At 43.6% G+C, this 25,283-nt stretch overlaps 2 long non-coding RNA genes across 3 annotated transcripts; one reads left to right on the forward strand and one right to left on the reverse strand.

Annotated features, from left to right (window-relative positions):
* The first annotated feature begins 303 nt into the window (after positions 1 to 303).
* Positions 304 to 5,894, forward strand: LOC138921197 (uncharacterized). Of its 2 annotated transcripts, none has more exons than XR_011433558.1 (4): positions 304 to 588; positions 1,205 to 3,516; positions 4,401 to 4,606; positions 5,244 to 5,894. It is a non-coding gene; the product is annotated as an uncharacterized lncRNA (long non-coding RNA). The 2 variants fall into 2 exon arrangements; XR_011433559.1 differs by having other exon boundaries at positions 309 to 588; positions 3,457 to 3,516.
* On the reverse strand, positions 3,404 to 24,872 carry LOC111770991 (uncharacterized). Its single transcript, XR_002804496.2, has 4 exons — positions 19,852 to 24,872; positions 6,583 to 18,605; positions 5,572 to 5,672; positions 3,404 to 3,566 (listed from the first exon to the last, which is right to left on the reverse strand). It is a non-coding gene; the product is annotated as an uncharacterized lncRNA (long non-coding RNA).
* Positions 24,873 to 25,283: the final 411 nt, after the last annotated feature.

Here is a 25,283-nt window from a genome sequence, read left to right on the forward strand (position 1 = left end):
GACTGCGTAAAGTCTGAAGACAGTTTTAAAAGAGACAAATGATCATTCAGTGAGCATTGTGAAAAGCTGTGAGATTCTAGTTTTCAGAGTCTGAGTTGTCCTACGTTGAGTTATATCACAATAACTAGATGTTATGCAAACACAGAGGTGGTTTTTAAACCCCCTGCTACATGTATATGAAGAGACAAACAGTGAAAAGCATCAGGCGACAGGAAACTTTGAGGTCCACAAAAAACTTTCTAATGAGAAAGTATTGCTGGTCAAATGAACCTGGTTGACCTGCTGACATGCTAACTTAGTTGGTTAGTGTATATAGTTATCATTTTCCCAATAGCAGGATTTGGGTATTCTCAGATTCTGCCCTTCTTTGTAAGATTCTAAAGAAAGAATTCCATTCACAGTCTAGAATAAAAATACAAATCCCCAGGGGCACCCAACCGTCAGCAGCCAATGGGCAGGCTGCCCTGCTGACCTGGCGCAGGAAGGCGTGGCCCAGGACCGCGCAGGCTCCCTACAGGAGAGCCCGAGGAGGTGTGATTACCCGGATCACCGAGAACAGGGCATGTTCCAGGCTACACTCTTGAGAAGGTAAGGAAGCGTACCAAGCCTTGTAAAATAATTTTCAGCAGAAGTGTGTTTTTTGCTTGTTTTTTTGTGTATTTTTTAAAAGAAATGTTTTTTAAATTTCATTTTTATTTTTATTTTTTTTTTTTTAAAGATTGGCACCTGGGCTAACAACTGTTGCCAATCTTTATTTTTTTTTTCTGCTTTATCTCCCCAAACCCCCCCTGTACATAGTTGTATATCTTAGTTGCAGGTCCTTCTAGTTGTGGCATGTGGGACGCCGCCTCAGCGTGGCCTGACAAGCGGTGCCATGTCCGCGCCCAGGATCCTAACCCCGGGCCACCGCAGCCGAGCGTGCGAACTTAACCACTCGGCCACGGTGCCGGCCCCTCTTTTTTTATTTTTAGAAGAAATTCTCTTCAGTTTTCTGGAAATTTTTCTTAGGAGAAACATCTTCTCTCCCAAAGCAGCTAGATGAAAGGCAATGCTTCACTCTGATCAGTGTAGCTCAAAACCATGTCCTCCAACTCCTCAAGACCCCACTCGGTTCCCTGGGGACCTCAGTTTAATTCCCATCTCAGGATAGACTTTCAATCATTTTCACATCACAACATGTCAACTGTTGTCTCCCCTCTTTAAGCTCAGTCTTGGAATGAGAAACGTAAACATCCCTCGAGAGGCAGCTTTGTCTGTCCAGACCTGGTCTCCCGGAAGAGTTATGATCAGCAGCAAAGGAAAACGACCAGCGCTGCCTTTGTTTTCATTGATTTCAGTTACACTTTGAAAACGGAGCATCTAAGCCAAACCAAATCCCTGACCTTGTTCTGACAAAAATCCGAAACGAGGAACTTCACGCAGAACTTTCAAAATTCAGCTGTCTCCAGCTACAGCTGAATGAAAAGCTCAGACTAAAACTGGCAAGCATCTACTTCCTACAAACATGCCTTGCTCCTGGCTAGCTTGTCAGCTCATAAAAACGCCTCTATACAAGCAGCTGTCTCATTGAGGACGCAGCATCCTTTCACGGTCGTCAGTGGGGTGTGCTACCCAGGACCCAGTCCAGGACCCCTGCTCCAGAGCCCAGCCCAGCGTGGGGCCTTCCCCCTCCCTGGGATGCCTTTGTTCTAATGTGATGACTTGCAGTTTCAACAAATGGTGATAGAAAATGTCGTGCTCTTCATGAAATCCCCTCATCGTTCTGTTTCCCAGAAGCCTGTTTGTGGAAAAAGCCAGCCCCGAAGGCAAAACAGAGGAGGTCTCCGAGGTTTCCAATTCTTAATCCTAGCTCTTGCTCTTTGTTGCTCTGGGCTAATTCACTTAATGCCTTTATATCTTTAAATGTTTCCTTGGTGAGTTGGGTAACTTGCAGTGACCACCCTGAGCTAGTTTGCTAGAGAGAAATCAAATGAAAATTATGGCAAACCATTTTGCAAATATAAAGTGGCTGATGAATAACCATAATGGCTTTCCCAAAGAGCCAGTAAATAAATTGATGACACATCCAGGATGCCTCATTATTTCCTGGATTATCCAGAGAGGCACTGTTGGCCCAATCTCAACATGCGCACTCAACATGAGTAGTGGTATACACCATTGTACAGAGCAGGAAGTGGACGGACAGTGGTGAAAAATGAGGGGCCCAGTTACTTTACTCCTCCTGATTCCACCTTTGCTCATGTCGCTCCACTCATCTGGAATGATCTCTTTTCTCATCCCATTCTGCAAATCTTCTCTTGAATTTGTACACTCTCATTCGTTTCAAGCCCAGACTTTATTACTGTAAACTGCATTAGCTCTGACCTTATGGAAAGACAGTTCCTGGTACTCAGAATTCATAGACATAATTCTCAATTCTGAAATGCATTGGTTGTGTGACCTAGGACATGTCACTTAACATCTCTGAGCTCCAGTTCCTTAACTATTAAAATGGGATTAGGAGTGCTCTCCACAAAATTCCTGCAGAGGTCTTTCCCATCCAGGTTCATTTTGGTGTGGGATGAAGAGATCAATGAGACACTACAGTTACCCTGTGGCAGAGTTACCCTGTGGCAGAGTCTGTTCAGGCCAGATGGCCAGAGCCTTAGATTCCTTCCTGACAGAGCAGAATATATAGGAAACAGCTTGATGGGGCAAAAGATATTCAGAAATCCTTTCTTGGGTCTGCATTATGTAGCAGATACTATTCCATAGCAGTTCCCACCAAATTCATATGCTGAATTCCTAACCCCCAGTACCTCGGAATGTGACTGTATGTGGAGACAGGGTCTTTAGAGAAGTAATTGAGGTTAAATGAGGTGATTTGATGGGCCCTGGTCTGAAATGACTGGTGCCCTTATAAGAAAAGGAGATTAAGACACAGACACATAGAGAGGGAAGACAATATGAAGGCAGCCATCTACAGACCAAGGAAAGGGGCTGCACAAGAAACCAACCCTGCAGATGCCTCAATCTCGGACTTCCAGGATGGGAAGAAAACACACTTGTGTTGTTTAGGCCGCAGACGGTGCTATTTGTTACGGCAGCCCAAGCAAAGTTACACTTCTCATCTCCCATTCTTCAGAAACCATGCACCACCTAAAACCTGTACACTGCTGAAAACTTTACAGACTTTTTCACTGGGTTTAAACACAAACAAACAAGAGATGACTTGAGTTTTTACTCCAATTTCTTCTTATTCCAATCAGCCTATTTCTCTGTTTTTTCTCTTTTGTAAGAACACATCTTTTGAAATCATGAACAACAGGCAATTCATCATTTCCTCCTTGGATCAGTCAGGACAGGTTAGATTATGCTGCAGTAACAAATAATCCCAAAATCTTAGGAATTTTTAACAGTTAAGTTTTATTTCTTACACTAAATAAACAGGGGTTCTGCTCCATATTTTCTCATCAGTTTCAGACATTTTACCAACTGGAGGGTTAACAGCTGCTTCGGCAAGTAGAAGAAAACATGGTGAGTTTTCTTAATCTCCTTTTCTTATAAGGGCTCTTACAGTCTGCTACCTGTAACATGAGCAACACAAGTCACTTTCACTCATCCTTCACTGGTCAAAATAAGTCACACGGCCAAGGCAGTATTCAAGGAGCGAGGCAGTACAAACCTGTGAGGCAGGAGAAGAACCGGAATATCAGTGAGCAGGACCATTCCCTGCTACATAAGGGTAAGGTAAGGTCACAAAACCTTTGGGTAAGGATAACAAAGTTCTTACCACAACTGAAGCAGCAGTAATGGAGAAATCCTATGGATTTAGAGGGACAAAAATCCTGCCCACAGGTGACATACCTTAGCTTGACTTTCTATACATGAAACTAAAGAAAGAACATGGACTTTGGAATCGAACCAATCCCCTCCATTTAAGCTAACAGCTTTAGGCTCACCTAAATTGATGTTTATTCATCTATAGCTTTTCTCATAATATTTCTATGGGGATTCAGTAATATTGTATTTGTAAAGCATCCTCCACAGTATCTAAAACCTAATAGATGCTTTTCCCCTGCATCTACTGCATCTTTGAAACTGATATCCAGTGTGACTTTTTTTACCCAATTTCTGGTATTGATCCATGACACTCAGCTGTCTCACCTGGCTCCACACAAACCTTAGCCTTGCCTAAACCTCCAGGCCCTCCCTTCCAGAGTCTTCTTCCTTCTAAGACACCTAGCCTGCCTGGACATGTACCTTCTGAGCATGCTACAGTCACTGTCATGTATTCTCTTCCTTCTCCCCTCTCCTCCTCTCTGTCAAGTTCTGTGCTGACCTCAGGCCCCCACACCATAGGCTAGAAAATGAGGCCAAATGAGTTTAATGCATGATGGTGATTCATTTGTTTTCTCCAGTGTTCACGACACGGGAGTTTCCCCGTCTCCGCACAGGGAAAGCAAGTGTCTCTTACAGATGACTCGTGCTGGCTCCCATCTCTCCCTCCCGCTCCCCTGGACTGGAGGAGGAAAAGGACAAGGAGTAGCAGCCGCTCACCTCCTGCCTCCTCACCCCTCCCTCCCGCAGCAAAGTGAATCAGAGACTCAGCAAACAGCTGGATAATGTGAGTAATTAACCCCTTTTAATTGAGGCAACAGAGAAGGACTGGCCAGGACAGGCGCTTGATCAGCCTCTCTCCTCTGGGTGAAACTGATGCCATCCTCTGTCTCCCCCGCTTTTCAGTCAGCACTTGGCCCCAGGGCACTAATGGGGCCAACCAGCCTGTACTTTCACCTGCTGTGGCTCCACACGCACTTCTCTCCAGCTTAAGTCTGAAAGCACCTAGTGTATTGATGGATGTGATAAGCTGCGTGTGCATTTGCTTTGGTTGGAAAGCAAGGTCAAGAGCTCTCCTGCTTTATTAACATTTAGGTGAGTGTCCTGGGGCCATTAAGCAAAGCTGAATTAAAGCAAAGAAATATCATTAAACTTGACTTTTTATTATCAATTCCAATTGAAGGCTGCTGCAATTGTCACAATTGTCTGTATAGCAGTATACATTTGTATCATCTTTTGGTTTAAAAAGTTCTTTTCATATATTTTCATTTGATCTGCCTGATAACATAGCATAGTTTTTCCTCACACTATGTATGAAAAACTAAGGTTTGGGACAGGGCACAAAGTGTCACAGCTATTAAGTGACAGAACTGGGACCCTACCACAAGTCTTCTAAAACACATTTCTGTGTTTGTGACACATAGCAGGCCTTGGAATTCAAATACAGAAACCCAAGAAACACCTGTGCTGCTCCAGACCTGGTAATAAGTGTTTTCACATCTGCGACCTGCTATGAACTTTCAGCAAACCTGCAATGATTGCAGGACTGCAAAGTACTTCCGTGTCTCCAAGTGTGTGCGTATGGTGTGAGGGACTGGGGGAAGCGTGGTGGTAAGAAATGAGTCCAGAGAGGCCAAGATAGTGTGGGGGCCTGGAATTGGCAAGCCCAAGATATGTGTCTTTGGCATGATGATTATTTGGCGCTGGTTACTTTGCAGACAGGAAAGCAACTGAAAAGTAGAACTTACTTACCCTTTGTTAGGAGACATTTACATTGTAAAGGAAATTTCCATCTGTAAAGATGCCTCCCTCTCTGTACCAGGAAGAACGTGGATGACCTTCTCTAGAAACTCCTATCAATACAGAATGCAAGGACTTAAATCTGCATTTGTTTATTGTGCTTGTCTGGTAACCTCCTATAACTGACTCCCCCCACACTCCCAACATTCTCCTTTGTCTTTAGCTGGATATGATATTTAAGGCAGGGGCTTCAGCCATTTTGGCGAGTTGCTTGGTTTACCTGAGTCTCTCCCATGTATATGTGTTATAAAGCTTTGCTTAATTTTCTCCTGCTATTCTGTCTCATGTGAATTTAATTTGTTCTCCGGCCAGACAAACCCAGAGAGGGTAGAGGAAATGTCTTCCTCCCCTACAATAGTTAGACAAATGTTTATTGTTCCCACTTGACATATAATAAAAAGGAATTTGAAAGAGGAGAGAACAGCTAACTGGGGAATTCTAGGTAGAACCGAAAGTCGAATTCAACATTATTTCGCAATACCCCAGCAGATGGATAGACTGAAGGGTGGATGGATGGCGAACCCACTACCCACCACCAGCCTCCTGGGGCGGTTTTCTCCTCAAGAAGCATTGATTCCGATTCCCCAGCACCTGGGTGAGCTCTTTTGACACCTAACATCTGTCTGTTAATAAAAGGAGGTGATGAAAGGTAACCCGAGGAAGATTTGAAAATGATTGAAGCTCAGATGCAAAAGTACCAGTGGGCAGTGCCTCACACGAACAATTACAGCAAAATATCCCAAGTCTGCTGGAATCAGCCTCATGCCTGTAAGGGAGCAACTTAATTACTCCTTTTGTCAGAGATTTTTCCAGATGAAAGACTAAAGACAGGCCCGAGTTGGAAGAACAATAAAGCAGGTAAAAATGTGTATTCAACAAAGACAGAGACCCATTCTGGTGATTGGCAAGCCATTGGTCATGGTTCAGTAACACAAAAATGGTCCTGTTCCCTCTGTGACTCACCAGGTTCTCTTTCAGAAGATTGTGTTGCCAGGATATGAGTGGTTAGCTCAGATAATCTCAGGACGCTCTCTGCCACCGGGTTCTCATTTCCGCAGAGATCACAGGTTCCAGCCAAACGGCCCATGTCTGACATCTCAGGCAAATTAACGGCGGATTTTGAGAAGCAAGTACAGGAAGTCATTGTTCTGGGAGAGCTGGCGGGATTTTCTGAGAGGGGAATATAATATTATGGCCAACTTGCCACCATCACAGTACTAGGTCTTTGCCTGCCTCATCTCAATGAATCCTCATAACAACCCATTGAGGGTTGCGAAAGGGGGTTCCTCCTGTCTTAAAAGTGAGGAAACTGAGACACAGAGAGGTTATGTACCTTGCCCAAGACTACACAGCTAGTAATGGCAGAGCCAGAATTGAAACCCAGGTGTGCTGGCACCATATCCCTTACTTATCTTATTTGCTACTCTATATGGACTGTCCTTAGAGAAAGAATAGGAGAGACATGGGCATAAAGATGCTTTTTAAAAACAATATTTTTATTTGATAATATAAATTTCCCTAATTATGAGTAGTCTTATATCCTAGTCTCCATCTTTCTCACAAATCATAAAGGTTCTTCATCCGTCCGGCCTTCTTAAAATATTTCCACCTCATTCTGGAAGAAAAAAGGAGCTCAGTTTTCAGATTCATTTGCTTGGCATTTAGGTGCTAACAAGGGCAATTCATTCACTTCGACAAACACTGGAAGCCCACCCTGCACCATGCCCACAGAGGTGATGCAAGTGCAAATATTTGCTTAGACCGTGAATGACTGAATGGCTAAGTGATGTTATCTACATGAAACCAACATGACAGTTGTAAGCAATTCATGGTTCTCAGTTACTACAAACTTTTGTAAAGCACTTTAAGAGTCAGATTTGGCCCCTGGTTTAATTTCACCCCGTCTGCCACACACATCCAGCAGCTAAAGTGACTCTAGCGACCAGAATAATACTTCATCTGGGCCAGAGGTTGGAAAACTTTTTCTGTGAAGGGTCAGATAGTAAACACATTCTGCTTCGTGGGCCAGATGGTCTCTGTCACAACTTCTCAAATTTGCCATTGTTGCACAAAAGCAGCCCTAGGCAATGTGTAAACAAATGGACATGGCTGGGTGTCAATAAAACTCTATCTATAAAGACAGGTGGTGGCTGGATCTGACCCACAGACTATCATTTGCCTCCCTCCCAACTCCCGTTGCTGACAAAAAAATGACATCCCCCCTCCTTGCACATCCAGTGTGTATGACCACATCCAAAAGGAACGGCGTAAGTGAAATGCGGAAGAGACTAACCTGACCGCCACGCCGACCGCTGAGCAGGAAGCCCCACACTCTCCTCTCCCGCCCCAGCCCTCCCTTTCCATGACTCCTATCACATTAGGAAAAGAGGAGTGTGTTTGATTATTTTTGGTTTTAAGTTTTATGCTCAAATCCTGCCTTTTAAAGTAAGGGATATTTTAAATTTTTCACTCAAGAAAAAAAAATAACCCTTAATAAAGGTGTAGTGTTTTGACTTGTTTCTAGTTATAGGCTATGAGGTGAGAAAGCAGAGCACAACAGGCCACCAGCCTAATTCCAGGGTCTCCAGTGAGGAACAGGGAAGAGGCTTGGCTGGGCCCTTCCCCCCTACAGCACCCTGCCTTCCCCTTGCTCCTGTCTCATGCGAACCTTCCAGAAATGGAGGAGAGAGAAGAAACCAGAAATAGTGAGGGAAATGGGATAGATTGTGATAGGATGGCTTTAACTCTATAAATCCGTTTTCTATTTATCTAAAGAACACGGAAACACTAATTCAAAAAGATATGTTCGCTGCAGCATTATTCAAAATAGCCAAGACTTGGAAATAACCAAAGTACCCTTCACTGGATGAATGGATAAGGAAGATTTGGTGTATATGTATATATACACAATGGAATACTACCCAGCCATAAAAAAAGATAAAGTCTTGCCATTTGTGACAACATAGGTGGACCTTGAGAGCACTATGCTAAACGAAATAAGTCAGAGGGAGAAAGTCAAATGCCATCTGATCTCACTCATATGAGGAAGACAAAAACAACAACAACAAACAAATATATAGATTAGAGAATAGATTGGTGTTACCCAGGGGGAGGGGGGAGGGCGAAAGGGGTAAAAGGGCACATGCAGACAGTGACAGATGTCAACTAGACTTTGGGTGGTCTACACAACGCAGTCCTCACAGAAACTGAAATTTAATGATGTACACCTGAAATTTACGTAATGTTATAAGCCAATGTTACCTCAATAAAAACAAATAAATTTTTAAAATGTTAAAAAAAGAAAACATATTATTTTCAGATTATTACTAAATAAATAAATAAATTCATTTTCTTTCTGTTTTTCTCTCTCCCTGCTTGCCCATATTTCTTGAAGACAGAGAGAGGCCAGAAGGTTTTGCTGGAAATCTGTCATTTAAGCAAGAGAGAAGCAGAAACTGTACCCTAAGCGTGGTGACCCCCGTGTCTGGACTGGCTCCCAATCTGCAAGGACTCCAGTTTCTTCGACTTCAGGGTATCCTATAAGTCAGTCCATGCAGAGATGGCTTTTCCCAGGCTATTTCTATAGATTTCCTACTTCATTTGCATTTATTTTGCCTGCTTGTCAGTTTCAGTAAACACTTTAATTAATTATATATTTTAAAGTGCTTGATCATGTGCTGTATAGAGAAAGGGTACAATTTTTTAAATCAATGAGGAAAAAGAAATCACTGATAGGGCTTATCAGCTGGAACATCTGGTGTTTCACATATAAAAAAGAGGATGGGAAAAAATTCTCCAAATCAGGAATTCTATGACTTTGCCTAGAAATGGTTCTGCCTTGCAATGAGGTTTGTTGTGAAAGATCCCAAAGGTGTAAGAATGAATCTCTCTCAAGCATGGTGACCTCAGGATAGTGACAGGGAGCGACTGGCCCCCAAAAATAAGCAGAGCCAAGGATGTCAATCAAATGGCAGCTCACTGTGCAGAGAAAAAGGTGGGGGCTGCTGTACTCCCTGGGTTAGCAAAGGAAGCAAACCGGGCAAAATACACGTGCTAAAGTCACAGCCGACGAGATGGTCCTGGCTTCCTGCACACAGACGGGCTGGGTATCGGGTAGGCTCAGGCCTACGCTCTGAGGCAGGGAGAAGGGAAGACGTGGGCATCCCGTCTGTAAAAGGAGAAGCCTGTGGAAGGAGGAGTGGCTGAGCTGTCCCAGCGGCTCAGTCCAGCACCCTGCACACGGATGTCTCGCCTAGTGTTTGCACAGCAGCTATAGCATAAATAAGAACAGTGACAGGTGGCAAACACAGGATAAAAGCAGGGCGGCCCTGTGGCCAGGTGGTTGAGTTTGCGTGCTCCCCTTCGCTGGCCCAGGGTTTTGCTGGTTCCGATCCTGGGCGCAGACACAGCACCGCTTGTCAAGGCATGCTGAGGTGGCTTCCTGTATAGCACAGCCAGAGACACTCACAACTAGAATATATAGCTGTGTAATGGGGGCTTTGGGGAGAAGACGGGGAAGAAAAGAAGATTGGCAACAGTTGTTAGCTCAGGTGCCAATCTTGAAAAATAAACACAGGATAAAAGTAATAACATCAATAACTACCATTTATTGAGTACCTACTCTGGTGCCAGGTTTTTTCCTGGGCATTTTCACATGTATTATATTTATGCCTTGTAGCCTATGAGATAAATGCTGTTATCCTTATCATACTGTTAAAAAAAATAGGTCAAGATTAAAAATCCCAGCTCAGGGTTACCTAGTTTCAAAAAAGGAAAAGTCAGGATTCAAATCCACTTCTACCCAAATCCAAGGTTTTGGTGGCAACAGCACTAGCTCTGAAGTTGGCCACTGCTTTCAGAGAATCAAGAAGTTGCTTGAATCCCAAGGTAACCACCACCCGTGATTACAGCACCCCAACACCACACCAGATGACTCCAGGGGATGACCTAAAGGATGCTCCAGAAGCTCATATCCAGTAAAGCCTTTCTGTCTGCCTCCCACCGCTGGAGAAGCAATGTGTACCGCTTCTGCCTCCAGATCTCCCCCAGGTTCCTCCCATTGACAGAGTCTAACTGGGAGCCCTATTGGCGCAGGATTCTGGAAATGTAGTTCCCAGGGTCCAGCCCTGTGATAGGAGATCCGAGACGGGAGCAAGAACAATTCTGGATTGCCTAAAGAAACTCCAGAAGAGTCAAGGATGGGCCCTGCAACAATCTAGAATCCAGAAAAATATGTGAGAGTAGCTATAATCCACTGCAGAGAACTCACAATGAGGGGAGGGAGAGTGTAGACAGGCAACAGTTCACTGGAAGCAGCTGGTGAGATCAAAGCCGCAGAATGAATGTTTTGGCCACTGTTTTGCACTCTGACTGTATTCTCAAGTTTTCAGGACCTGGGAAGGTACTGTCTTGCAGATTCAAATTTTGAACAGCCTCCAGAAGAAATGTCACGTGTTGCAAAAGTCACTTGCCAGTCTTTCGTAGGCTCAGCAGAGTCCATTTTGAGAGGGCTGGGCACCAACAGCTTCAAGGACATAGGACTCTGAGCTCTGTTTTCCACTCTCAATGAAAATTCTGACCTGTTAGCTGCCCTACTTCTCTGCTCACCTTAATTTCTTCAGGAAAGGCTTTAATTTTAATGACTTAAGAGAAATTTTGGTTAATTTTTAACTTAATTTCAATTATCAAAGCTATATTCTTATCCCCTATTTCCTGAGAGCAATTACTTTCAATTCTTAGGGCTCTTTCTTTCCTCCATATTTCTTAATAGTATGCTTATACTGCTAGTCGTTGATTTTTCCAATTAGATATTATCTCTTGACTCCATACTATTAAGAATGAGAAATTAGCTTTTATATAATTCAACACACATGCACACACACAAACACACAGCCCTTGCTTTTCCACTCATCTTCCCAATATAATTTTTTGGGTTAAATCAATATTCATTATTACATTATCTTGATTATGTAATACTTATTCAAAGCTGCATCATGTAGTTTTCTATTTCTTTTCTTGTTAACTCTGTATATTTCTTAGAATTAGTAATCATTTTTTCCCCTGACTTAGTTTTTCAGTAATTGCTAATTCAGCTGCAAACTCTCTACCAGAAGGAATAATCTCCTTTTAATAGTTTGAAACACATCTCTCAGTTTCCTATTTTTCTTAATGATACACTCGCCTCCCCAGAGCTTCCACCCTTCTGTTCCAATTGAGAACAACTGCTCCCTGGGATTCCTGCCCACTAGCACTCTGAGATCACCTGTCACCACCAACCAGAGAATTGAACACTGTGTCTCATGGAATGATCCCAGGGAGCTCCCTTGAGTCTTCCCCTCTCTCTATGGTACCAGGTGGTGGTGGAGATGCGGGGGGTGGTGGTGGTGGTGATGGAGATGGTGGTGGTGGAGACGGTAGTGATAGAGATGGTGGTAGTGGCAGCGGTGCTGATGGTCACATATCCCCTCAACTGAGCAAAATCCTGTGTTTAGCTTCCCCTCTGTGTCATGACTCCCCTTGCCTTTCTAGATGATCCCACATGTGTCCCTGGCTTGTGAAAGTAGGAGGCTGGTGCATTCCAGAGCCAGAGAGTCTCCCAGCATGCCTGTGGTCAGTCTGCCTGAGTGGGAAATAACAGAGAGATACCAAAATACAAATGCGTGGGAAGGGTTTCCAAGAAGAAGTTATCCAAACCAGTTCTGGAAATAGATGATAATGTTATTTCCTTAAACACAGGATACCACAAAGACAGAGAGAGAGAGAGTATAATAAAGGGTACAATGTAAAAATTAGTTTCAAAATGCCAGCATTTTTCTCTTTTTTTAAGCCAAGTGCTTTGTGCTAAGTGTTGTCACCAGCGGTCTATGAGTGCATTCTGTATAGGCCCAGTGCCCAAAGGCTTTTTCCAAATCCGTTTTCCAAAATCATTTCTAAGGCTGTTGCTCCATTGAGTACAGCCTTTGGCTGCCTTCGTCAAAGTCAAGTATTGGATGATAACTGAACTACTGAAAAGTTTGGTTAGCTGAGGCTTCCCGGGAGGCCAAATAACAAAAGGAAGAAAAGCAGTATTTTACCATGCTTTCCACAGAGATTATAAACTGCAGCTGATTCAGACCTTGAGTGAACAGCATTTCTGCCCATTGCGCACACAAGACAGCACTGCCCATCGCTCTGTCAATGTTAAATATCAATAAATAATGTAGTGTGAATTGTAATGTCAGGCTTAGCTAGCATTTTAATTACTAAAATTCTCTAATAAATGGTATTTTCTACCCCACTAAGAGTGAGTTGCAATAAATTTCTGATTATGACCCCTCTCCTGCCTTAGGAGAATCATACAAATCAATACAAATGACTTACATATCTGGAGTCATTTTTTTAATTGAAGACTAATTTATATACAGTAAGATACATAAGTCCTAAGTATACAGCATGGTGAATATTTATGTGTGTAAACACCCATGTTATCACTATCCAGATCAAAATATGGAATACTTCCATTACCCAGAAGGTTCCCTCATGCCTGCATGCCTGTTTGATGCATTTTTAATGGTAAACATACTTTATTCTTTATTGATAAAGAATTTATTAACCGTACCTTATTCTATATTGATAACTTTCTTCTAATGAGAATATTTGATTAAGCAAAACCTTGACCATGCCAGGAAGAAAAGAAGCTAACATTTATCGGGGAAATGCAATTTACCAAGCACTTTGACATCTCGTGCTAATCCGTTAGGCAGGTGCAATTATCTCCACTGAGACAGTGTAGAAGCTCGGGCTCTGAGAGGTTAAGGGACCTTTCCAATGTCTTACAGTCGGTAAGCAACTCCAGTCTTTTTTTTTCCGTTTAATCACACTGCCAGATACTATAGCTTACTACACTTTGCAGATAACAAGAGGTGTTTGGGGGTTTGTTTTAGCCAACTCATTTATTTATGCCAAATAAAGAAAATTGATAAAGGATAAACAAAATCCATAGAAAATAAAAAGCACTTATCTGCTAGGTAACCTTAAAAATAGCTTTATCTACTCATTTACTTTAACAATCGCAGAAAAAGAGAGAGTGCCTATATTCTAACTATGCTTTAAAAACAAAAAGGTATTGCTTTTTAATCTCTTTGAAATGGCTACCTGTGTGAACTTGATTTTCACCCTCGTAAACTCATTTTTCAGCTCTAGTTGAGGGCAAGGGATAAAGGAGCAGTGTTAACCAGACTCCTTACACGATCTGCAGTTCACCTGATCCCAGGGACCAGGTGCCAACCGGCCAGGTCACGGGAGTAGAGGTGTCCCGGTGCCCTGGTTAGCAGTCCTCAAGGGCCAGTTCCTGTGACCTCATGGCTTCACCACCAACTGTCCCAGTTTGCCTGCGACTGTCACAGTTTCAGCACTGAAAGTCTAGTGTCCCGGGAAATCCCTAAGTCATAGGCATTTTGGGCTGGTTGGTCACCCTACTTGTCAGAGTACCTTTAAAAAGTGTTGTTTTTGGTCTTTGGGATTCCAAAGGATGGTTGGGAAAGTGAATAAGATCATAAATGCAAATTATTTCAATTTGATCACCAAAAAGGAAAAAGAGAATAGATATGCATCTGCTTATACAGAGGTAAGAAATCAGCAGGTGAACGTGGAACAGTCATCTCACCACATCCAGGGAGGGCCCCTGGTGCTGGTTGCCAGGGACGAGGCGAGCTCTCTGCCCCGCCTTCTTGGGCCGGTGGAATTAAATGGATGCACATGTATGACTCCACTAATCCCGCATCACTGAACTGTGCCCCCCAGCCTGCTTCGAGGGGCTGTGAGGATGGGAGGCAGGGAAGAAATGGAGATGACCGCAGACACCCTCCACCCGCCTGGACCAGCTTCGCACTTAGCCATTTTATCTTTTGAGCTTCCTCACAAGACTTCATTTAAATAATAGGTTTTATGATGTTTCTAAAAGTCTGAAAGCCATAGCATTAATCTCTTTACTTACAGTGTGTAAATAGCAACGCTCTCCGAACAATCCTTTCCAGAAGAGGAACACTAAAGTCTGCTGGGAAGAAGGAGATGCTGAGTCAAGAGGCATCAGGTTCAAATCCTGGGTCTACATTTGCCGTCGGTGTGCCCATGAAGATTCTTTATACGTTCTGAGCTTTAATATCTTCATTTGTTTAAAAAAAAAAAAAGTGCGTGCATGCTTGTGTATGTGTGTGTGTGTTATATTAGCTCAAAAGGTTGTTGAAAAGATTAAATATTACAGTATTCATGAAAGTAACTAGCATTGTACCCAGGCGTATAGCAAACACTGAATTACTGGCTAATCTGAAACTGAGTCAAAGTGTTAAAAGCATCCGTGCACTAGCAGTCTTCAGGCCCCGTGAATGTTTCCACATTGGCCCTCCTGCCCCCACCCCAAGCTCAGCACTCAGTTACAAACTACACAGAGGACTCCATAGCTGAGGGTCAGATCTCCCAGATGCCAGGATCTAAAGCCAACTCCAGGCTGAATCCATCCCAGGGACTGTAGCTTTAGAGTTGTCCTCCAGGCCCAGAAACCAACAGAGAGGTCTCACAGCAAAACAGGTGAGTGTGTGTGAAAGGAGGGGAGAACGAAGAGGTGTGGTGGTGGGCAGCGCTCCTCCTGAATGAGCATGGTTGGGCGGAGCGGGGTTGGTTCACACAGGATAGGACACACTGGTGGTCAGCATGCTCTGGGGATTCTGAACAGATAGGGAAGAGGCAGTGCTGGGAAAGAACCAAGAGAAGGACAGACTGAGGAAAGAATGCAGGAAGGCAGCTGCAGAGATGGAGAAGATGGATGAAGTTGGGGAGATCCAACCCCAGAAACACTGCCAGGAAGTAGAGAGGCTTTTATTCAACATCATTTCCAGTTAACCACAGCTACGAATGCTTAGAACGCACGCCCCCCCCCGCTCCCACCAGAAGATGCTGTGCCCGTTATTCCCATGTCAATGAAAGTCACCCTTGGTGCTCAAGATCATCACCTGCCTCCAGTACCCACCTGGCTGAACGAGCGACCCCGCCCAGCAGCAGCAGGGAAGCCCCTCGCAGCAGCATTACCTGGGAAGCCGTCAATCACAGCCTCTGAGCAGCCTCCTGGGCTGCTCAGAGGCTCCAGGCCCGTTCCCAAGCTTAATCAAGAACTCTAGCTCCTTGACAACTCCAATTCTAACCACCATCACTTGGCAAGGATTTGTAGGCACTGTCAAGTCAGCTACAGTTAAACTTGAATCAAGTTTGGTAGAAACTCTCTAAATCAACTTTTACCTCCATTTAACCAGACTGACTAGGTTAACCAACACTAGGAGTGATCATAGAATTTATTGCCCAGGACCTCCTGAAGGGTGAGAAGGGAGCTCTTAATGATTAAGCCAGGACAATACGCACAAACTGGGACATGAGGTTACACCTAACGCCGTGTCCCTCTTTCAAACCCACTGACCCGTGGCCCGGCACAGACTGCGCTCCGGCAGACCCCGCGCTTCTGCGCCCACCGGCTGAGCTATAAAGAACCCTTGTCTTTATTCCCAGACATGTTTATGCCCAATGTTTTATTGTTATAATTACGTAATTATATTAAATATCATGTAAACTGATGAAATTTTAATGTAAAAAGAAAATTCTGTTCTGTAAAACTTCAGTTGGATGTCTCAAAAAACTCAAAAGTGAGTTGCTATACAAACAGATGTCCATACCAGTATGGGTAAAGCAACCATAAAAGGGTCGGAGAAAAATGTACCAAAACTCTAGTCTAGACAGAGACTCCACTCGGCTCACTTCACAAATGTTTTCAAGATCTCGCTCCACTTTAAAGAAACTGAAACTGCATGTTGTAAATGATGCATGAGGAGAGCGGTTTATAGAAGAATGAGGACATGCAACTCCAAACAATGAACTCACAGCCAGGAAAAGTTGGCCCTTACAGTAAAAGATAATCCATGCATTTTAAGTTTAAACTAAAAGGTTTAAGAGATATAGATACAGATACAGATTTTCTTTAATTCCCAGCTTTAGCAGACTTTACCCACTAACCAACAACCTCTCACGCCTTCCTTGACTCTTGGCAAAATGACAGCAGGTCCTCTGTCTACAGACTTAAGCCAAGTCTTAGAGTAAGAGGGCTCGCACCCACACAGGACATTTCATATCACACCCCAACAATTACTCAAGGTAAACTCATTGACCACACTTTGTTTAGGTGATGAATCTTAGGGGGAGATTTTACCCCTGACTGAAAACAGACCTAGGGAGAATGAAACTAAAAATGTCCGCTGCTCTGCAAACAGTGTTTCTGGCAATGTAAATATATGGAAGAATTTACTGGACCATAACTTCCTACTACAAACAAATTATGGTACAATAAGCAATTTTTATGGAAAATAGATCCGTATACCTTTTATCACAATTAAATTACTGCCAAAACATACACATTTTAACGAGAGGAAAAAGCACTAGTGACAAAAAGGACGTAGAGGTCACTGTCATTGAAAACAAATTGAAAGTCAGCAAGTTAGCCGAGGTGTGAGAGGTTGAGGGTTAGGGGGCTGTGAGGGAGTAAAGAGGAATCTGTGTTGCTGTAGTAAGAGGAACACGACAGTAATCTTACCCTATTCAGATTACCCTGACCCTTATTGGAGAAATCACAAGTCCATCTCTGTTCAGAAAACTATTAAAAGGATATAAAGAAAATAATAATACTAACAGCCATGTGTGCTTACCCCATATCAGGCACTGCTCAAAGTGCTTTATATCTGTTAATTCATTTAAGGAAAAAGAGTGAGTTTAGAGATGAATGAAAGACAAGATTTAAGGAATGGAAAATGGGTCCTTGCGGATATCAGTCCTCAGAGGACCAATAAGGGGATAATGGTTACAGTGTGACAAAGAGATCTCAGCTGGACAGAAGGAAGAAACTGTTCGGCCATCAAGCTGATCAAACACTGGAGTAAAGTTGGTTGGGTACTGTGGCTCCCGAAGGCCATTTGCCCAGGGAAGGAGCCAAGGTTCAAGGAAGCCAGGAGAGGGCTAAGGGAGCTGACTGGCTAAATGGAAGGTGGCAGAGTAAGCGCAGACAAGCCCCAGACCCAGAAGGAAAGCCGTCACCAAATCCCACCCAGCGCCAAACCAAGGGGCCCCAGTGAGAAAGTCACCAGGTCTTAGAAGCTGAGTCTTGAGTCGCGGATGGGGCCTGACACGTGGAGGGGACAGCAGAGGCCAGAAGGCAGGGTCTGACCAAGCCAGCTGCACAAAGTATCAATCTCAGCAGGTTGGCAGCTGCTCTGCCCTAAGTCTTTTCGAGTACGTTGTGTTCATTGTAAAGCAGTCCTACTCTGAGTTGTTATCTGACATCAAGAGACTTGCAGGAAAACTCACTGGGCTAAATAAGTAAGGGATTTCTCTCAATGGTTCGGTTCTTTATCCTCCCTTGTCTCAAAGCAATGTTTGGATGAGATGATCACAATGTATCTACAAATTTTAGCGTTCTATGAAAAATATGGAAGAGATGAAAGAAGAGAGGGTGGGACAAAGGGAGGGAATGAGAATTTAAATTACCATCGATGGAAGTCTACTGTTAAGTTTTAATATGAGGGACCGACCTGAAAGTGGAAACAGGTGAGAAATCATGCAGGCAAGCTGGTACAGAGGTTCTGAAACAGCAACCCACGGCAGGCCAGACACATCAGACCCACCTGAGACGCCTTCTAAACAACGCATTCCCAGCTATTTTCCTAGACCTATGAAGTCAGACTCTCCCGGCACGGGACAGGTTCTCTCCAGTTTTTAAAGTTCCTCAGGTTTTTCTGATGCACAAGGAGAGCTGGGAACCTCTGACTTTGCAGACACCCTCAGTTTTGGGGGCCACTGACCAAAAAGAAGTGAGAGGTTTTTGCTCAGCGATGCTCGGGGAGCTGGGGCAGCAGCGCTGGTCCCATCCGGCGCAGGTATTTCCCACCAATAGGAGAGAGGCTTTTTTGACTCAGGACCTGATGAGAAAATGAGACAATGTTTAAGGAAATACAGTTCCCTAGGACTAAATGAACTGAATACATATAACTTATAGTTTTCTTAAGCAGAATTATGTACCGTAAAACTTAGATAATTGCAAGTATTAATGCCCTCCTCTGTAGGACAGTGGTGAAGCCCTTAGCCAGGACCACTTAGAAGAGAAGCCCTGTCTTCATCGAGTCCAAACCTGCATCTTCTTCCGTCATGTGCTCTACACCCAGGGAGGTCCTTTTGCACTGTTTCCTGCTGTCAGCGCGAATATGCTCGTCATAAAGAACTCTTGCTTTTTGTGTCCGCAGTTACTCAAAGTCCAGTGCCTACTGCACAGGTTTGATTCCACTTAAGACATCAACTATATTACTATTGCTATTTCTATCTGTACTCCTAATTGCTTTTATACAAACTCACGTAACTAAAGAAACTTCTAACAATACAGCTGTCTCATATGAGTTCTTTTGAATGGAACTGTGGGCTGCTCAGGGCTTCAGATCGTTCCAGTGTCAAAGAAAAAAAAAAGAGAAAAGAAATCACTTCCGAATGGAGCACGTAACTAAAGTCTAGCTCCTTTCCTTGTGTTGTATGTGTCCCAATGTACTGTAAATGTTCCCTTATCTTGCATTTATCACAATGTGCTATAAATTTGTGTTTAATTGTTTATCTCCACCATGAGCTTTGACAGGTCCAGGAGGGTAGGGAGCATCTGTGTTATCCACTGTTGAATCACATACCTAGCTTCGTGCCTGGCTCATATAAATGCTTCATAAATATTTATGGAATTGAGGGATAGATGGATAAATGATTGTTTCCTGCTGTAACCACCATATTTTTTTGACAAAAGTACTACCTGCCATTGAGCCCCCAGAGAACAGATGGTATCACACTCATTTGTGTGCCCTCAGTACAAATGTTTGAAGAATGACTGAATAACCTAGGGTGGAATCAACCAAGCCATGTGATCCATTGCTTTGTTGCCCAGAACCTTCTACGAGAGCTGCATAAGCTTGTATATTATCTGAATCAAATCAGAGGATTCGGCAGACATTCTCTGAGCATGAATAGTCTGGCTTGTGAAACAGCTGAATATCTTAACATTCCCAAGTTTCCAAATTGTATATAGAGTAAATAATTTGCAATCAGGAATTGTCCTTGTTAGGGAAATTAGTGCTCAGAGAATCCCAACTCACACACTATTAAACTGAAGAAACAAATTCCCTGTCCACTTACCAGAGCCCTCGTTTCCTTATGGCATCATCTGAGATGAGTCAGGAGCAAAAAGGTCAACAGTGTCAGAAATGTAATCTCTGATTTCCTGCACAGTCGAAAGCTGAGAAGTAGGATTTGAGAATTGAGGTGTACGGCCGAAACACTCCTTCCCTCACCTCACTCCCCTCAAATCCACTCAACCAGGTGAAGTTTGGTTACTCAGGCAGACTATGGAAAGCAAGATTTTCCTGTTTCCACTTTCAAACATAAACTGGTCACCTATAGGAAATAAAACATGATTCAGAGTTGGGTCAACATTCTATTGTTAGGGAGTCAATACACACAGATCAGCTACGGACCTATAGAGACAACCTGGAAGACTCTGAGGTGCAGAATCAGAAAGGAAAATTAGAGCTAACAACTAGAGAGCATTTGCTGTTTCCAAGCATTGCAATGACTATCTAAAACATCTTCTTGAATCTCCATGGTAACCCAGGAGGTAGAATCTATTATTATCACTCTTTTATAGATAAGGAAACTGACATTCACAGACATTAAATAAACTTCCCAAGATTACACATTATGTAAAAGATGGAGCCAGGATTCAGTCCCAGACAGATGAAAAGGTGACAGTCGAAGCCAATCATTGAACAGCTGAGTTAAGAAGCAGAGGAATGAGTGGGCGCCCTGAAGGCTCCTGTGGAGTTCGTGGAGTGTGGAATACAGGTAGGACTTTCGTTCCAGGCAGTTCAAACAGAGGAGGGGGCTGTCGCATCATGGTGGGAAAAGGTGAGAAGACAACCAATCTGCCGCAAAATTAAGGGGAAAAAAAGAGTCCCAAATGATATGTTATCTGTCTCCCACAAAGCCTATCCCCAGAGAAGTTGCCTGATTTCTCTTCTACAAAACCAGTCCTTGGAGGCTCAGAGGAGGCAGCCTTTTTAATACCTTATCGGCTCCTGAAAAAATATGGTTTCCTTGCTAATCTCATTACATTTGGGAGTAACAAGAATCACTAAACAAAGGTGGGTCTTTTCCTCATGATTCATCCACTACCCAGTAGCCACAAACTTATGAGAATTGCCATTATTTCCGTTAACACTGCTCTGCTCAGGAAACAAGACACCTAATCATAACTTATTCTCTGGGTAGTCCCAAGCATGTTTTGTTCTGACATCCCTCATCCTGCAGCGAGTGCAATTCAGTTTGTAGCTGGATGCAGCCAGTGTCTGTCATCTGCTCCATCAAACTCACCTGAGGGTGGCACGAAGCCATGTCGCTGCAATCTTTACTTTGGTCCTCAAATGCTCTGAGGAGCCAGTTTAGCCCTGAGTGTCCCTGTGGGAATCATGAACTGGGCACACATTAGACAATTGCAGCAATACTTCTAGGCGTCTCTCTCAACAGCAGGCCCCTCCGAGCAAGCATTCTTTGTATAGCAGGGTCAGAACTCAGTCCCAGCTCCCAGGTCTCAACCCCAATCTGCACAGAAACTTCCCGTCACAGTTCTAATGAGCAGACTCAGCTTTCGTAGTCGATGGCCAAAGGCAGGAGCTGAAGTAGGGATTTGGAGCCCAAAGGTCAAGGCCAGGAAGACCAGAGCAAGTACAGAGGGTCTGGAGTAAATGGACCACTCCCAATGAGGGTCAATTTTATGTGTCAACTTCACTTGGCCATGGGGTGCCCAGATACTTGGTCAAGCATTATTCTGGGTGCTTCTGTGAGGGTGAATGAGATTCACATTTAAATTAGTAGGTTGAGTAAAGCAGACTGCCCTCCCTAACGTGGCTGGGCCTCATCCAATCAGTTGAAGGCCTGAATAAAACGAAAAGGCTAACCCTCCCCTGAGTAAAAGAGAGTTCTTCTGCCTTCAGACTTGAACTGAAACATCTACTCTTCCTGGACCTCGAGCCTGCTGGCCTTAGGACTAAAACTGTATCGTCAGCTCTCCTGGTTCTCGGGCCTTCAGACTCAGACTCCAAGTAAACCATTGGTTCTTCCAGATGCCCGGCTTGCTGACTCACCCGCAGATCTCGGGACTTGCCCATCTCCATAATCACATGAGCCAATTCCTTAGAATCAATCTTTTACATAGATAGAGATACAAATATACAGATGGATAGATGTTAAGTATGGAATACATACAATATCAAATACAATAATATATCTATATCCTATTGGTTCTGTTTTTCTGGAGAACCTGACTAGTACACTTCCCTTGCATTTCAACTCTCACACCCATGACCCACGACCACACCTTTGGACCTTGTTACCACCTGGATCTGGATTTCAGCACGCCACTCTGACTACAACTTCCTATCCCTTCAGCTCCCTGAGTCCTTACACCCACCACACCCTCTCTTTGACTCACTGAGATCTCCCATCCTTGACTGACTTCTAATTCAGCCCTTACTATACTTGCTTCCTGCTCTACCTGTCGGGGCCTCAGGTCCATCACACAGCATTTCTTGTCACTGTCAACTCCTTTGCCTATAGTGGACCATATTCACTCGGAAAAAGCCAAATTCCAGATCAATCCCACTGCCTGCTACCTTTTCCACATTTAGAGCCAGGCCACTCAGAACACCACAAATACTGATGCCCCTACAAATTTGGACTTTATTGACAACGCTTTCTCTGGTTCCTCCTCCTCTATGCCTGGCCACTCACTCTCATTCTCTCACTGGGCCTCTGCTTCTCTCCCCTGCCCCAGGACGCCATCCTCCAGCCTCTTCTCTGCATAGACTCTTCCTGGATGACCATCTACCCCCATGCCTTTAACCTCCATCTGTATCCTGACTACTCACCCATCTACATCAGCAGCACTGGTCTCTCTCTGGATTCCAAATCCAGTTTCTCCTAAGCAGCTGCAGGCACTCCAATTCGACATCCACAAAAGGAACTCATGATCTTCTCTCATCCCCCTTCACGTTACCCACCGCTAACAACCTATTCTCTTTACACTTCCTATTTCAGTGAATGACAACACCACCTCCTTCATTGTTCAAAATAGAAACCTGGGACTCATGTCCCACATCTAAACAGTCACTAAATTCTGTTTACTCTTACCTCTTTTATATCTTCCAATTGGTGTCACCTTAGTTCCTTACCAGTTCCAATTGGCTCCTTACTTCAAGATTTTATTGTTTTCTTATCTGGATGAATGCCTCAGTCTTATCTGCCTTTCTCAAATCTGCAATGAGCTTTCTAGTCATTCAGTCAATAAGTATTTTTGAGAACATACCATGTGTCAGAAACAGTGCTGGGGATATAATGAGAAACAAACACAGACCCAGTGGCTGTCTTCATGAGAATTACACTCTCTCACATCCTTTTTCTAAAGAATGAATTCGCGTTCCCCCTTTACAGGCAAGTGGTACAGAGCAGCCCCTCTGGTCTGAGGCCTACTTCCTCTGCTGCTACCATGTGTGCTTGGGCAAGTAAACAACACTGTGCTCCAGCTTCCTCACCTGTAAAACAAGGATTATAAGCGTGCCCACACCCAGGGCTGGTGGCCACGGATACACACCGTGGGGAGTAGCAGTGCTTTACAGCTGATGTCCATTCTGACTCAACGGTCACCAATCATGACCACGCCAGGTTGGTTGTTACATATTTGTAGGTCCCCCTTGCTCACTTCCTCAGGTTGACGTGAGGATTAGATGAGCTGATACAGGTGAAATGCACAGAGCAGCACCAGCACTAAGAAGTGCTCAGTAAATATTAGCCAATGTAAATTCAGTAGATGATTTCCCATCCCATAGTATACAAAGCTCTCCATTTCTTGCTGCCTGATCATCTTACCCTCCGTTCCAGCCACACCAAACTCCTTAGTTCCCCGAATAGGTCATTTTCTTTTTTTCCCACCTTTGTACCTTTACCCACTCTACTCCCTCTACCCAGACTACGCTAACCTCTCATGCGTGTACAAATACACACAGAAACACCTGGAGAATGCCTACTCTTTCTTCAACACTTAGCTCACATTTTTTAAATGACTCAGGTTGGGTAAACCATCCCTGATGCCTGACTCCCCTCTTTGGTGTCCTGCCTACCGTCATTTGTTAACCACCCTCTATTGCTATGGCCTTCTCAGCATCCGTTCCCTTAGCAATAGCCTCACCTCTCTTTCCTTTGAGAAACAGCTCCTCTCCCACTACTCATTCCGTGTGAGTCTACAGTGTCTGCAAGCACAGTTTGCTGCCCACATTACCCAGATGCAACAAATCACAGTAACCCATGGCCCTGGTGACAGTGGTTGGTCCAAGGTATAGGGATGTAACACAAACTTAGCAATAAGAGTCCCTGCCTCTGGATTTTTGTAACTGGGGCTAGAAGGGAAGATTTCTTGCATGTGGGGTCAAGGAAGTAGAAAGATGTAGCACAGGGGCTATTTATAATCACATTCTCATTAAATTCTAACTAAGGAATCCTGATGTATTCTTAGAACACATAGGGCTTGCCTCTCTCAAAGCCCATTGACTCACTGATTGGAGTTATCTGTTTGGCAGGTGCTCAACAATGTTTGTTAACTGACTGTCTCACGTTCGGATGTACATAATTTCTAAAGGGAATACTGAAAATTGGATACAGGTAAATCCCACCTTTGGCCACACTAGATAGTATGTCACATCTCGCTCTAATTTACAACAGGAATAGGTTCCCTCTGATTACTTGAAACTTCGGAGGAAAGAACCATCCTTCACACGTATCTTGAGGAGAGAATGTATGAGTCTGTCTACAGCTTGAAACCTAGAGACTGATAATTAAGCTATAATTGACCAGAGCTCAAATCTTTCCTCTAGTGTGAAAAATCTTTTTTGCACATTGACCCTTTGAAGCTAAAATGGTAGAAGACATTAAGGGAAGCCAAACAAGGATCTTTTTGTTTGTTTACCATAGAAGAGAAAAGAAAGAAAACAATTTAGTGAAGCTGGAAAATAACTTATCTGAAATGAAAAAAATGCAGGCTCCAAAACTTCTGTAGCCATTGAGTCGCCAAGAACACAGGGACTCTATTGTGCATCCTCGCTTCCTCCACGCCAGATCTAGAAATTAGAAATAATATTATGTGTCCTGGCTAGTCTCACTACAGCTTAATGAGATTATTTCTAGAAGCCCTTTGACTTCAAAAAAGTCATAGGAAAATTCAAAGAACTTTTATTACAAAAGGTTTCAATTTGATTAAAAAGCCCTTGATGCCTCCTTTGTGAGTCATGCATGTTTCCCACTGACTTTCTATGTGTCTCTATTATCAGCATTAAATATTTATTTTAGGTCTATTGAAGTAAAATATTATTCTCCCAGCTCTCAGCCCAAGGTGATTTCTAATGACTATTTAGTTTTTATGATGATTTTTAACATTTGCGTTAATAATAGAAGAATCTGATGTTAAATTGAAGGTTATTAAAATTGGCCTCCTTTCACATTGTCTGAATGTTGAAAAGATCTTT

This window comes from Equus caballus, chromosome 28, assembly GCF_041296265.1.
Source record: "Equus caballus isolate H_3958 breed thoroughbred chromosome 28, TB-T2T, whole genome shotgun sequence".
Taxonomy (NCBI): Eukaryota; Metazoa; Chordata; class Mammalia; order Perissodactyla; family Equidae; genus Equus; species Equus caballus.